Raw genomic sequence first — 16,385 nt, forward strand, 5'->3', positions numbered from 1 at the left:
AAACTGAAACCCTGAACAGACCAATATCAAGTTCCAATATTGAATCAGTAATAAAAAACCCACTAAACAAAAAATATCCCTGGACCAGATGGATTGACAGTCAAATTCTACCAGGCATACAAAGTAGAGCTGGTATCCTGATACCAGTATGACAAAGACACAATGAAAAAAGAAAACTACAAGCTATTATTCTGGACGAATATAGACAAAAAATCCTCAACAAAATACTAGCAAACCAAATCTAGCAGCACATCAAAAACTTTTTTACCACAATCAAGTAAGCTTTATTCCGGAAATACAAAGTTACTTTAACATACACAAATCAATAAATATGATTCAACACAGAATCAAAAACAAAAACCGTAAGATCATCAAAATAGACACAGAAAAAGCTTTCGATAAAATCCAACATCCTTTCATAATAAAAACCCTTAACAAACCAGCCATCAAAGAAACATACCTCAAAATAGTAAGAGTCATCTATGACAAACCCATTGCCAAAACCATAATGACCAGGCAAACACTTAAAACATTCTCCTTAAGAAAAAGAACAAGATAAGAATGCCCACTCTCACCACTTCTATTCAACATAGTACTGGAAGTCCTAGCCAGAGCAATTGGGCAAGAAAAAAAATAAAAGGCATCCAAATAGGAAAAGAAGACCTCAAACTATCTCTGTTTACTGACAATGTGATTCTAGATCTAAAAAACTCTGAAGTCTCCACCAAAAGGCTTCTAGAACTTCAGTAAAGTTTCAGGATACAAAATTCAATGTGGAAAATCAGTTGCATTTCTATACACCAATAACTCAAGCTGAGAGCCAAATCAAGAATGCAAGCCAATTTACAGTAGCCACTAAATAAATAAACAAACAAATAAATAAATAACTAGGAATACATCTAACCAAGGAGGTGAAAGATCTCTACAAGGAAAGCTACAAAACACTGGTGAAAGAAATCACAATGACAAAAAGAAATGGAAAAATAATCCATGTTCATGGGTTGGAAGAATCAATATCATTAAAATGCCATATTGCCCAAAGCAGTCTACTGATTCAATGCTATTCCTATCAAACTACCAAAGTCGTTTTCACAGAACAGGAAAAAACTATTCCAAAATTCATATGGAACCGAAAAACAACCAGCATAACCAAAGCAATCCTAAGCAAAATGAACAAAGCCAGAGGCATCCCATTACCTGATTTGAAACTACACTATAAGGCTACAGTAGCCAAAAACAATTTGGTACTGGTACAAAAATAGACACATAGACCAATGGAAAAGAATAGAGAACCCAGAAATAAAGCTGTGCACCTTTAGCCATCTGATCTTTGACAAAGTTGACAAAAATAAACAGTGGGAAAAGGACATCCTATTCAATAAATGGTGCTAAGATAACTGGCTATCCATAGGCAGAAGAATGAACTTGAACACCTACCTTTCACTACATACAAAAATTAACTCGAGATGGATCAAAGACTTAAATGTATGACATCAAACTATAAAAAAATCCTAGAAGTAAACCTAGGAAATATTATTCTGCACATAGACCTTGGAATAGAATGTATTACTAAGTCTCCAAAAGCAATGCAAAACGAAAAAGGACGAGAAGGACCTAATTTAAAGCAATTCAATAAGCAAAAGACAAATAACCCCATTAAAAAGTGGGTAAAGAAGGCCAGGCACGGTGGCTTATATCTGTAATCCCAGCACTCTGGAAGGCTGAGGCAGGTGGATCACAAGGTCAAGAGATGGAGACCATCCTGGCCAACATGGTGAAACCCTGTCTTTACTAAAAATACAAAACTCAACTGGGCTTGGTGGCACGTGCCTGTAATCCCAGCTATTCGGGAGGCCGAGGCAGGAGAATCACTTGAACCCAGGAGGCAGAGGCTGCAGTGAATCAAGATCATGACACTGCACTCCAGCCTGGCAACAGACTGAGACTCCGTCTCAGAAAAGAAAAAAAAAAAAAAATGTAGGCAAAGGATACGAATGACACATCTCAAAATAAGACAGACAAGTGGCCAAGAAACATTTGAAAAGCACTCAACATCACTAATCATCGGAGAAATGCAAATAAAAACCACACCGACATACTATCTCACACCAGTCAGAATGTCTGTTATGAAAGAGTCAAAAAATAATTTGTTAATGGGGCTATGAAGAAAAGGGAATGCTTATACACTGTTGGTGGGAATGTAAGTTACTTCAGAGACTATGGAAAGCAGTTTGCAGATTTGTCAAAGAACTAAAAACAAAACTATCATTTGACTAAGCAATCCCATTAGTGGGTATATATCCAAAGAAAAATAAATCTTTCTACCCAAAAGACACATGCACTCGTATATTCATTGCAGTACTATTCACAGTAGCAAAGACATGGAATCAACATAGGTGCCCATCAACAGCTGGCTAGATTAAGAAAATGTGGTACAAATACAGCCATGAAACAGAATGAAAGTATGTCCTTTGCAGCAACATGGGTGCAACTGGAGGTCATTATCCTAAACAAATTAACACAGGAACAGAAAACTAAATATTGCATGTTCTCGCTTATAAGTGGGAGCTAAACATTGGGTTCACATGGAGATAAAAACAGAAACAATAGACACTGGGGACTACTAGGTGGGGGGTCAGGAGGGGAGGGCTGAAAAACTACCCATTGGGCACTATGCTTACTATCTGGATGATATTAATTGTACCTCAAACTTCAGCATCATGCAATATACCCACGTAACAAACTTGTGCATTTACCCCCTGAATCTAAAATAAAAAAGGAAAAAAGAAAAGACCACTTAATTCATCTCCCATATAGCAAAGATACTATAAAAACAAAACAAAAAAAAACTACAATGAATCCAATACTGGTGCATAACACATTCCATTATGAAACTATAAGAAAGAATTACTTTCTATGCAGCAGAAATGGTACTCGTTATTTCTGGCTAAATTTTAAAGATAAGGAAATTGAAGCTCATAGAGTTTAAGTGAGTTACTCAAAGTCATACCTGAGTCTATTTGATCTACTGCCTCTGCAAAAGCTTTTATAAAGCTTTGGGGTCTATGCAATTCTCACACTAAGGGGATATGGTATAGACTAGGTTCTGACTTTCTTATATGAGGTACAATCCTTGCTTAATGTGCCAAACAAATGGTACGGAAGAATCACCTCTGTGGCATAGACTGACTAGGTGTTCACCTAACCTATTTCCTCTTACTCCTGGGAAGGCAACCAGATTGTATTTACCAAGCTCTTTGCAGTGAGTTGTGGTCCTGTGATTTTCTAGGCAATAGAAGATCAGTGGACGTGACGTATTCTACCTCCAAGCCTAGCCCAAGAGCAACAGAATAGAAGAAAATTAGATCTCTCAATCACTTCTCAGAGAAGAGACATACTGGTGTTAAGAATATCCATTTAGTTTTGACTTGCATGAAAAAAATAATAACTTCTATTTTTTTAAACCACTGAGATTTGGGGATTTATCTATTATGGCAATCAGAATAACCTTGGAGGCCTTTTCTTTAGTTTCACACTAAGTGGTCCTGTGATTGATATCAACAACTATTAATTAAGGTGGCAGCTAGATCAAATTGGTGAGGGCTGCCAATGCCTTCCTCAAGACAGGAATCAAATTTACTGTAAATTATGTGAAAGTCCTTCAAAACTGAAATAGAAATTCAATAATTATAAAGAATACAGTTAGGAGCAAGCATGAACATACTCAAATACATGATGAGAAAATTGACTAACTGCTGTTCTTCCTGCAAAAACAAAAAACAAACAAACAAACAAAACTTCATGGTCAAAATGTAACACAAATTGGACATAAATAAACAACAATGTTGCTAGTTTAGATGCAATTATTGGTAAATAGACACGCAAAAATATATACTCAAGATATGTGAAGAAGAGTCACATTAATACAGGAATTTGGGGTGGGGGGGTCCTTTTAAAATATGAGAACCTATTATTCACAGGTAAAATCAGTCATGGGTGTCATCAAAAAAGCAATGTGAAACTAGATTGGATAGTATTAGGTTTTTAGTATAATTGACCCTTCCTTTGCCTGTGACTCCACGTGAGGAATTGGTGATGGGTAGTGTGACCATGTGTCCCACTTTGCCCAGGTTAGTCCCAGTTTGTGACTACTGTGCCCCCTTTCTTTCTCCAGAATGCTCCAGTTTGAATGATAAATTATACAAAAATTATATGATTCCCTTGCTTGGGGACAAAATGAGGGAGCTCAGTACAGACTTCGCTCTCCACTCCCAACTGCTGATGCTCATGTCAGGCTACCAGTATCACAAATACTACCATGAAAGCTAGGTTGATGAAGCAGAAAACATTTTCCTTCCCTGTCAACTTTATGTAATGGCTATTTGATTACAGCTTTGGATGAGATCCATACACTGTTACCCTTCCCCTGTGCTCCACTCCCATAAGAGAATAAATGCAGGAGACAAGTTACATTGTTACAAATCCAAAATGGACATAGCAATTAAGTATTCTCTATTATATTTAATCATTGCCAGAATGAAAAACAACAGATCAATGATATTAAAATGAAAAAATCATCATTTTAGTTGGATTTTTCCCAAATTTTATCTGGATCTAAATAACTCTATACCATATGGCATTGAGTTACAGTAACAGACATTTCACAAACAGTGTATATTACAGGGCACATTGGGATGTAATTCTGAGTGATGCTTTGTCTGTTGATGCTTTGTCTGTTGATGCACACTGGGATGTAATTCTGAGTGATGCTTTGTCTGTTATTTGGGGGTGGATTCTGTGAAGGAGGAGGTAAGTGATGAAAACTCCTCTGAAATATCTCACATGCTAAAGGTACCATAGTCATTGCTATGTCTCAGATTCTCAATCTGAGCTTTCCATAACCCTGGAGAACTCCAGGTAACAATAAACATGATGTATCTTTTTAGGAGATTCAATTTCACTTGGTGTTAATAATTTTAACTTTTTATATTTGAATAGACATGAATATATTATTAAATGGAACGCAAAACATACATGGATTTTTAAGATTAAAAAGATGAGCTCCTAAATAATCTCTCCCATTTCTGGTAGACCATGTTGTGATTCTCCCCATGTCTTCTGAATACCAGGGTAGAAAAATTAGAAAAGTAGCACTTTTCTAATTAGAAAATTAATTTAGAAAAATTAATTTAGAAAACTAATTTTCTAATTAGAAAAGTGCTACTTTTCTAATTTTTCTAATGGGGCCTTGATCATCCAATCATCTGTTTGTTACTATGGTCCCAAACATAATGGGCGATAATATAGCCTGGGGGTTAAGACCACAGGCTCCAATATTGAGCAGACCTGAGTTTTATCCAGGCTGTGCCATGTACTATCTCTGAAACCTTACATGAATGCGAAATAGGGGTAATGATTGCCATAGTATTTTAACTATTAAAGAATGTATGTAAGTTGCTCAACACAATACCTAGCACATAGTAAGCACTCCACAATTGTTCGTAAGTATTGTTTCTTGAGAGGTCTCCTGGCCTTATTCATTGGAACTCTATGATCACCTAGTCTGTACAATTTTGTTCCAGAAAGTATAAAAAGAGACATAGAAAAGCTGCAAGTGATCCTGAGAAAAAAAGCAACAACAAAGGCTTTTTAAAAAGCTGGGAAGCTGTAAATAAAGATGAAAGGAGCTGGAGTGTTTTTAGGTCAGAGAAAAGGAAGCCAAAAAGTGACAATAGCATCCAAGTGTAAGAATCATTAAGAGGATGCGGCTGACAGGTTGTTTTCCATTTCAACAGGGGTTAGCACACGTAAATATTACAGCAAAATAACTTGATTTAACACAACTAAGAACGTTTTTTCAGGGAGAGTGACAATACTAACATGGCATCCTAGAGAGGATATGGATATGTCAACCTTGGTGCACCTAAAAATATCCTGGCTAATTTAGGTGAAGATCTGGTTGTGGCTGCCCTGGCTGACGTTTTGAATATGAGTCTCAGAGATAAGTTTTCAAACAGCTCAGGGACACAGTTTTTGGTAAATGTTCATATCAGACTCTGTAACATAGGGCAAAGAGATGTCTCCAGTCTTTTTGAGAGACATTTATAAAAATTAATGTGACATATAATCAGAAGAATACTCTTAATTTTGTAATAATAATGATGGTAATGTTAATAACAATGCTAACATTTTTAAGTACTTAACTACATGAAAGATTCTATTCTAAATATATATCTTATCTCTTGTTGTTTCAATAATTAGCATTTGCACTTAATTACATGAACTCTTCCAATCCAGGTGTGCCTTGGACCTTTTAGTTTAAATCTACCCAGAGGTGAATACATGATGAAGGACACCCCACCTAACCAAATTCTACACATCCTTCTTTGCCAAGCTTAAATTGTTCCATCTCTGTGAGAGCAGTCTGACTTTCTCTAGTAATTTTTTTTTCTCTGAACTCACAACACTTATCCTCAATACCATTCAGAGGGACTTAATCATATCATTACTTTGAGGTATTTGTGCTGTTGTTTTACTTGGCTATTCAACTCTTATCCCTTTGGTTAACTCTTCATGGAGGCATGTCACATCTCCCAAATCTTATTATGAAATCTCCAGGAGAACTAACTGTAGTAGTCATATATGTTGGTTTCTTTGGCTGTACAGTATTCATTTCCCTAGTTTGGTAACAGCAACCTTTTTTTTCTTTTGAAAAATATTCTCTCTGTTCCAAGGTGGCTGAATAGGAACAGCTCTGGTCCATAGCTCCCAGCATGATCGATGCAGAAGACGGGGGATTTCTGCATTTCCAACTGAGGTACCTGGTTTATCTCATTGGGACTGGTTGGACAGTGGCTGCAGCCCATGGAGGGTAAGCCAAAGCAGGGTGGGGCATCGCCTCACCCGGGAAGTGCAAGGGGTCAGGGGATTTCCCTTTCCTAGCCAAGAGAAGCTGTGACAGATGGTAGCTGGTAAAACGGAACACTCCACCCAAATCCTGTGCTTTTCCAATGGTCTTAGCAAATGGCACACCAGGAGATTATATCCTGTACCTGGGTCTGCAGAACCCACACCGATGGAGCCTTGCTCACTGCTAGCACAGCAGTCTGAGATCAACCTGTGAGGCAGCAGCCTGCCTGGGGGAGGGGTGTCTGCCATTGCTGAGGCTTGAGTAGGTAAACAAAGCATCCAGGGAAGCTCGAACTGGGCAGAGCCCACCACGGTTCAGCAAGGAGAGCTGCCACTGTAGACTCCACCTCTGAGGGCAAAGCATAGCTGACAAAAGGCAGCAGAACCTTTTGCAGACTTAAACGTCCCTGTCTGACAGCTCTGAAGAGAGCAGTGATTCTCCCAGGATGGTGTTTGAGCTCGGAGAACAGACAGACTGCTTCCTCAAGTGGGTCCCTGACTCCCGTGTAGCCTAACTGGGAGACACCTCCCAGTAGGGGCTGACAGACACCTCATACAGGTGGGTGCCCCTCTGGGACGAAGCTTCCAGAAGGAGGATCAGGGAGCAATATTTGCTGTTCTGCAATATTTGCTGTCCTGCATCCTTTGCTGGTGATACCCAGAAAAACAAGGTCTGGAGTGGACTTCCAGCAAACTCCAACAGACTAGCTGAGAGACCTGACTGTTGGAAGGAAAACTAACAAACAGAAAGGAATAGCATCAACATCAACAAAAAGGACATCCACACCAAAACCCCATCTGTAGGTCGCTGACATCAAAGACCAAAGGTTTTATCTACCAAAGGTAGATGGGGAGAAACCAGAGCAGAAAAACTGAGAATCCTAAAAACCAGAGCACCTCTTCTCCTCCAAAGGATCACAGCTCCTTGCCAGCAACAGAACAAAGCTGGACAGAGAATGACTTTGATGAGCTGACAGAAGCTCATCAGATGGTACCTGGAAGAACGGTAATAGTAGGTCAGTAATAACAAACTTCTCCAAGCTAAAAGAGGATGTGCGAACCCATCACAAGGAACTAAAAACCTGGAAAAAAATATTAGATGAATGGCTAACTAGAATAAACAGTGTAGAGAAGACTTTAAATGACCTGACGGAGCTGAAAACCATGGCACAAGAACTACATGACGCATGCAAAAGCTTCAATAGCCAATGTGATCAAGTGGAAGAAAGGGTATCTGTGATTAAAGATCAAATTAATGAAATAAAATGAGAAGAGAAGTTTAGAGAAAAAAGAGTAAAAGGAAACAAACAAAACCTCCAAGAAATATGGGACTATGTGAAAAGACCAAATCTATGTCTGACTGTTGTACCTGAAAGTGACAGGGAGAATGGAACCAAGTTGGAAAACACTCTTCAGGATATTATCCAGGAGAACTTCCCCAACATAGCAAGGCAGGCCAACATTCAAATTCAGGAAATGCAGAGAACACTACAAAGATACTCCTCGAGAAGAGCAACTCCAATACACATAATTGTCAGATTCACCAAGGTTGAAATGAAGGAAAAAATGTTAAGGGCAGCCAAAGAGAAAGGTTGGGTTACCCACAAAGGGAAGCCCATCAGACTAACAACAGATCTCTTGGCAGAAACTCTACAAGCCAGAAGAGAGTGGGGGCCAATATTCACCATTCTTAAAGAAAAGAATTTTCCACCCAGAATTTCATATCCAGCCAAACTAAACTTCATAAGTGAAGGAGAAATAAAATCCTTTACAGACAAGCAAATGCTGAGAGATTTTGTTACCACCAGGATTGCCTTACAAGAGCTCCTGAAGGTAGCACTAAACATGGAAAGGAATAAACAGTACCAGCCACTGCAAAAACATGCCAAATTATAAAGACCATTGATGCTAGGAAGAAACTGCATCAACTAACGGGCAGAACAATCAGCTAGCATCATAATGACAGGATCAAATTCACATACAACAATATTAACCTTAATTGTAAATGGACTAAATGCCCCAATTAAAAGACACAGATTGGCAAGTTGGATAAAGAGTCAAGACCCATCAGTGTGCTGTATTCAGGAGACCCATCTTATGTGCAGAGACACACATAGGCTCAAAATAAACAGATGGAGGAAGATCTACCAAGCAAATGGGAAGCAAAAAAAAAAAGTAGCGGTTGCAATGCTAGTCTCTGATAAAACAGACTTTAAACCAACAAAGATCAAAAGAGACAAAGAAGGCCATCACATCATGGTAAAGGGATCAATTCAACAAGAAGAGCTAACTATCCTAAATATATATGCACCCAATACGGGAGCACCCAGATTCATAAAGCAAGTCCTTAGAGACTTACAAAGAAACTTAGACTCCCACACAATAAAAATGGGACTCCCACACAATAATAATGGGAGACTTTAACACCCCACTGTCAATATTAGACAGATGAACGAGACAGAAAGTGAACAAGGCTATCCAGGAATTGAACTCAGCCCTGCAACATGCAGACCTAATAAACAGAAATCTCCACCCCAAATCAACAGAATATACCTTCTTCTCAGGACCACATCACACTTATCCCAAAACTGACCACATAGTTGGAAGTGAAACACTCCACAGCAAATGTAAAAGAATGGAAATCACAATAAACTGACTCTCAGACCACAGTGCAATCCAATTAGGATTAAGAAACTCACTCAAAACCACACAACAACATGGAAACTGAACAACTTACTCCTGAATGACTACTGGGTAAATAACAAAATAAAGGCAGAAATAAAGATGTTCTTTGAAACCAATGAGAAAAAAGACACAACATACCAGAATCTCTGGGACACATTTAAAGCATTTTGTAGTGGGAAATGTATAGCTCTAAATGTCCACAAGAGAAAGCAGGAAAGATCTAAAATTGACACTCTAACATCGCAATTAAAAGAACTAGAGAAGCAAGAGCAAATAAATTCAAATGCTAGCAGAAGGAAAGAAATAACTAAGATCAGAGCAGAACTAAAGGAGATAGAGACACAAGAAAACTCTTCAAAAATCAATGAATTCAGGAGCTGGTTTTTTGAAAAGATCAACCAAATTGATAGATGACTAGCAAGACTAATAAAGAAGAAAAGAGAGAAGAATCAAATAGATGCAATAAAAAAATAAAAAAGGGGATATCATCACTGATCCCACAGAAATACAAACTACCTTCAGAGAATACTATAAACACCTCTATGCAAATAAACTAGAAAATCTAGAAGAAATGGATAAATTCCTGGACACACACACCCTCTCAAGGCTAAACTAGGAAGAAATTGAATCTCTGAATAGACAAATAACAGACTCTTAAATTGATGCAATAATTAATAGCCTATCAACCAAAAAAAGTTCAAGACCAGACGGATTCACAGCCAAATTCTACCAGAGGCACAAAAAGGAGCTGGTACCATTTCTCCTGAAACTATTCCAATCAACAGAAAATGAGGGAATCCTCCCTAACTAATTTTATGAAGCCAGCATCATCCTGACACCAAAATTTGATAGAGACACAACAAAAACAGAGAATTTTAGACTGACATCCCTGATGAACATCAATGCGAAAATCCTCAATAAAATACTGGCAAACCGAATCCAGCAGCACATCAAAAAGCTTATCCACCATGATCAAGTCGGCTTCATCCGTGAGATGCAAGGCTGGTTCAACATATGCAGATCAATAAACATAATCCATCACATAAACAGAACCAATGACAAAAACCCTGTGATTATCTCAATAGATGCAGAAAAGGCCTCCAAAAAAATTCAACAGTCCTTCATGCTAAAAACTCTCAGTAAAATAGATACTGATAGAATATATCTCAAAATAATAAGAGCTATTTATGGCAAACCCACAGCCAATATCATACTGAAAGGGCAATAACTGGAAGCATTCCCTTTGAAAACTGGCACAAGACAGGGATGCCCTCTCACCATTCCTATTCAACATAGTGTTGGAAGTTCTGGCCAGGGCAATCAGAAAAGAGAAAGAAATAAAGAGTATTCAATTAGGAAAAGTGGAAGTCAAACTGTCCCTGTTTGCAGATGACATGATTGTATCTAGAAAACCCCATCATGTCAGCCTAAAATCTCCTTAAGCTGAAAAGCAACTTCAGCAAAGTCTCAGGATACAAAATCAATGTGCAAAAATCACAAGCATTGGTATACACCGATAACAGACAGAGAGTCAAATCATGAGTGAACACCCATTCACAATTGCTACAAAGGGAATAAAATACCTAAGAATCCACTTACAAGGGATGTGAAGGACCTCTTCAAGGAGAACTGCAAACCACTGCTCAATGAAATAAAAGAGGACACAAACAAATGGAAGAACATTTGTTTGTTCATGGATAGGAAGAATCAATATCATGAAAATGGCCATACTGCCCAAGGAAATATGTAGATTCAATGCCATCCCCATCAAGCTACCAATGACTTTCTTTACATAGTTGGAAAAAACTACTTTAAAGTTCATATGGAACCAAAAAAGAGCCCACATTGCCAAGACAATCCTAAGCAAAAAGAACAGAGCTGGAGGCATCATGCTACCTGACTTCAAACTATACTACAAGGCTACAGTAACCAAAACAGCATGGTACTGGTACCAAAACAAAGATATAGACCAATGGAACAGAACAGAGGCCTCAGAAATAACACCACACATCTACAATCATCTGATCTTTGACAAACCTGACAAAAACAAGAAATGGGGAGAGGATTCCCTATTTAATAAATGGTGCTGGGAAAACTGGCTAGCCATATGTAGAAAGCTGAAACTGGATCCCTTCTTTGCACCTTATACAAAAATTAAATTCAAGATGGATTAAAGACTTAAATGTTAGACCTAAAGCCGTAAAAACCCTAGTAGAAAACCTAGGCAATACCATTCAGGACATAGGCATGGGCAAGGTCTTCATGACTAAAACGCCAAAAGCAATGGCAACAGAAGCCAAAATAGACAAATGGTATCTAATTAAACTAAAGAGCTTCTGCACAGCCAAAGAAACTACCATCAGAGTGAACAGGGAACCTACGGAATGAGAGAAAATTTTTGCAATCTACCCATCGACAAAGGGCTCATATCCGTAATCTATAAAGAACTTGAACAAATTTACAAGAAAAAAAACAAACAACTCTATCAAAAAGTGGTCAAAGGATATGAACAGACATTTCTGAATAGAAGACATTTATGTGGCCAACAGACACATGGAAAAATGCTCATCATCACTGGTCATCAGAGAAATGCAAATCAAAACCACAACGAGATACCATCTCACACCAGTTAGAATGGTGATCATTAAAATGTCAGGAAACAACAGGTGCTGGAGAGGATGTGGAGATATAGGAACCCTTTTACACTGTTGGCAGGACTGTAAACTAGTTCAACCATTGCGGAAGATAGTGTGGTGATTCCTCAAGGATCTAGAACTAGAAATATCATTTGACCCAGTGATCTCATTACTGGGTATATACCCATAGGATTATAAATCATACTACTATAACAACACATGCACACGTATGTTTATTGCAGCACTATTCACAATAGCAAAGACTTGGAACCAACCAAAATGTCCATCCATGATAGACTGGATTAAGAAAACGTAGCATATATACACCATGGAATACTATGCAGCCACAAAGAAGGATGAATTCATTTCCTTTGCAGGGACATGGATGCAACTGGAAACCATTATTCTGAGCAAACCATCACAAGGACAGAAAACCAAACACCACATGTTCTCACTCATAGATGGGAATTGAACAATGAGAGCGCTTAGACATAGGGTAGGAAACATCACACCCCAGGACCTGTTGTGGGGTGGACGACAGGGGGAGGGATAGCATAAGGATAAATGCCTAATGTAAATGACGAGTTAATAGGTACAGCAAACCAACATGGCACATGTAAGCCTATGTAACAAACCTGCACGTAGTGTATATGTACCCTAGAACTTCAAGTATAATAAAAAAAAGAAAGACATCAATAAAATCCAAAAAATCAGTAAATAAATATACAAGAAATGAAACACTTAAAAAAAAAAAAAAGAAAAATATTCTCCCTTCTCTCGTGTACAATCTTGATTGGACAATCAGTCAAGCCTCTCTGCCCTTCTTTTCCTAAGGTTAAATAAATGACTTAATTAGGCCAGTAGGAATTTCTCTCCAGGAATTTGAAACTTCAATGATGTATCATAAACAGAGGGAAAACAGTTGACTGATTTCAGAGGCAGTGACCTAAGGAAGCTGTCTATCTTCCTTTACCTTGGGCTCTAGATCTACTTCCCTGGCCCAAGACTGCTATTCCAGCCCTTCTTTGAACTACCAGAAAGCCTTGCAATCAGTTAGCCAGACTTTCTGCTGCTGGCAACCTAAGCATGCTAACTGTTACAGGGGCAAATCCTCTAATTCTTTAGATGACCTACGATACAAAGTATAGTACTTGGCGCAAAGTAGGTGTTCATGAGTGATATTTCAAAGAACATAATGGAAAATTGAACGCTGACAAAAACAAAGACCAACTATGAAAGCATTTTGTAAATACATAAGAGGTATAAAAAATTCTAGTGTAGAGGCCCAGGAATGTGACATTAGTGATAAAATGATTCAGTATTGACTCTACACAATCCTAACATCCACCCTAGCTACCTTTGCTTTGCTTATTAAATCTTTGAGACAGGAAAGCAGCACACTCTACTAAATCCCATTAAAATGCCCCAAACATGCTAGTTTTTTAAATTCTTACATCTAGAACTTATAGCACGTACCGGCCCAGAAGGCCCTCCCTTACCTCCTTTAAGGCATGATAAAGAAATTGATCCGAGCCAGGAAGAATGACACTCACTGGATCACACCACAGAGGTGTCCTATTTTTCATTTTGAAATGGATTTAGCACAATCATGCAAATGTGTACTACCCAGGGTTGGAAAGAAATGAGGACAGAGCTCGGAGAAGTCAGGCAAAGGTCAAACATGAAACCAAAATAGAAAGCAATACCCACAGCAGTTGTACTGCTGCACACATCAGGTAGACAGCTGGACCGAATGACCTCTAAAGCCTCCTCCAGTTCAAGCATTCTTTGATTCTACTTCTTTTAGTTGTTCATGCTTATAACTGTCAGACTCGGCCCCACTAAGAAGCACTGGTAAGTGTAAAAAGACTGTTGAAAATGATGTTTCAACAGTTTTCTTTTAAAAAGAAAGAAACTTCATTAGTCTACAAGCTGAATTTTTCATTCATTAAACATTTACTAATGACTTGTTATGCACAAATAACTGTGCTAGGAGGAAGGTGAGCAAAGACACAAAGAAAATAATTACAGGTGCTGTCTTTAAGTAGCTAATAATTTACTAAAAATAATGCTGGGCCACTTTGTGCTTTCTGGCTAAGACTAGTCATTGTAAACAGCAGCAATTTACAAATTCATCAGTGAAAAATGAAGAAGCCTTCTTACTCTCAAGGAGCTTTTTAGTTCTTTGTTCATTCACTGATTAATTCCACAGTCCTCACTGACTAAGCTCCATACCCTACACTACGTGTCATGGAGACCAATTACCAATATTAATAAGGTGTCTGCCTACAAAGAGCTCGAAAGGAAATGGGGTGACCTATGCCATCTACTTAGTTTTGTTATGCCAGTTCTTAGTCTTCTCCAAGTCTGTTCCTCCTGTAGTCACAGTGCCATTCTGATCAGGTCACACACACCCCCCACCGTACACCCCCCTTATCCTTCCCCTGCTTAACACACTTTGTTGGCTTCTCTTGCTATATAACTCAAATCTGAATGGTCTCTAAATGGCAGGATGGCAACCTCTCATAATCTAATGCAGCCTAGCCTAGACAGATTGCAGTTGATGTAATAAGCAGGATGAAGTATTATCACCAAGCTTAGCACAAATACCCTGTGAGTATTCAGTCATCATCTCTACCCACACAATCCCCAAATCTGGCCAGAATATAGTGAAGATCCAGAATTGATGGCTGTGAATAAATAGATCACAGGCAGAAATTGAGACCAAATGATTTATGTTTTATTGCTTCAAGGCAAGCACTCTAGCCTCAGTCCAATAGATATGTGGATAGATGCAGACTTAAGAAAGGAGAAAACATGATATCCTAAAAAGATCATTGTGGCAAGGATTTTTATCATGTTTCTAGACCTTTGAAGCATTCTCTGGATAGTTATTTGAGATGTTCTCAGGTCCTCTTAGGCCGCAATTGAAGACTGTGGAGAAATTTTGATCCTTTACAGGAGAGATGTGCTAGACCAAAAATATACTTTAAAGGGACCAACAATATTTATAAAATTCCTTAGAAAACTTATAATTCAGTAAAAATTAAGAACCACAATAGACAAACCAGCTTTATGGGCATAATTCCATTATTGAATTCCAGTTTTCTTTGCTAAGAAGGGCAAACTAGATTCCCAGGTGAGTATACAAGGCCAGTGGTCACTGAAATGCTAGCTTACTGAATAATGAAAAACTTTCTCTAAACCGTGGTTTCCTTAGCTATAGTTGGGAATACAAATACTTATTTTACAAGGTTATTGTAAGGATTAAATAAAATAATGTGTGAAAAGCATTTGGCACAGTGCTTGAAACTTTGTAGACACCCAAAATGCTGTTCTTGCTGCTGTTATTTCTCTGTTTGTCACGTGGAGTTAATGCCCATAACTTTACATTTTCCCACTGGGATGCTACCACATGCCATTTCTATGCACCCCTTTTCCCTCATGAAGAAGAACATTATTCTACATCCTCAGATCTTTTGTAAAAACATAGAATATTAGTGCTGGAAAGAATTTTGGAGAAACTCCAAGAAATAGTATGCCAAGGCCAAAGACTTATTCAAGGTCTCCCAGCTAATTAGGTGGCGTAACTATGTCTTGACCTAAGTCTTCCGTTTCCTAGTTCGGTGGCTTTTCAGCTGCATTATTATTATCCAAGTTACGAGGGGAACCTCAAATCAATACATTAATATAGTCTTCTTGAGCACCTACCTAAAAGATATAGAGCTTCACTGACAACTTTGGACAATATAAAAGAAGTATGAGACACATTCTTGCTCCTCTCCTTGCAGACTTCTTTCCTCATTAATTTTATATTAATTTTGAATGCTCCTTTTAATGCTCCTGTCTTCAACCATAAGAATAAGAGAATGCAATTGTATACACGAATTCTTAGCTAAGCAGTTTATGGCTGATTATTGCTACGTGGAAGTTCCATGGTTAGGGTCAGGCATGCATCCATTTACTTTACATACATTGTCCAGTTAAATTTCCCAACAATCCTATTTTATAGATGAAATGAAAAAAGAATGGAGACATGAAGTTACTTGCCCAAGTCTCTCTCTTGGATGCCAGACAAAGCCCCTGTTCCTGCCAAACAGACTCCTTTGAACTTTTTAACTTCAATATTAATCCTTTGAAGCAAAATAAATAAAA

The 16,385-nt window shown here is 38.2% G+C and overlaps 1 long non-coding RNA gene across 1 annotated transcript in view; it reads right to left on the reverse strand.

Moving 5' to 3' along the window:
• Positions 1 to 14,075, reverse strand: part of LOC144331401 (uncharacterized) — a 30,669-nt gene extending 16,594 nt beyond the window's left edge. The window contains exon 1 of the long non-coding RNA XR_013398501.1: positions 13,941 to 14,075. This is a non-coding gene — a long non-coding RNA (uncharacterized LOC144331401). The remainder of the gene's footprint in view (positions 1 to 13,940) is intronic.
• Positions 14,076 to 16,385: the final 2,310 nt, after the last annotated feature.

The sequence above is a fragment of the Macaca mulatta genome, chromosome 9 (genome assembly GCF_049350105.2).
Source record: "Macaca mulatta isolate MMU2019108-1 chromosome 9, T2T-MMU8v2.0, whole genome shotgun sequence".
Lineage (NCBI taxonomy): Eukaryota > Metazoa > Chordata > Mammalia > Primates > Cercopithecidae > Macaca > Macaca mulatta.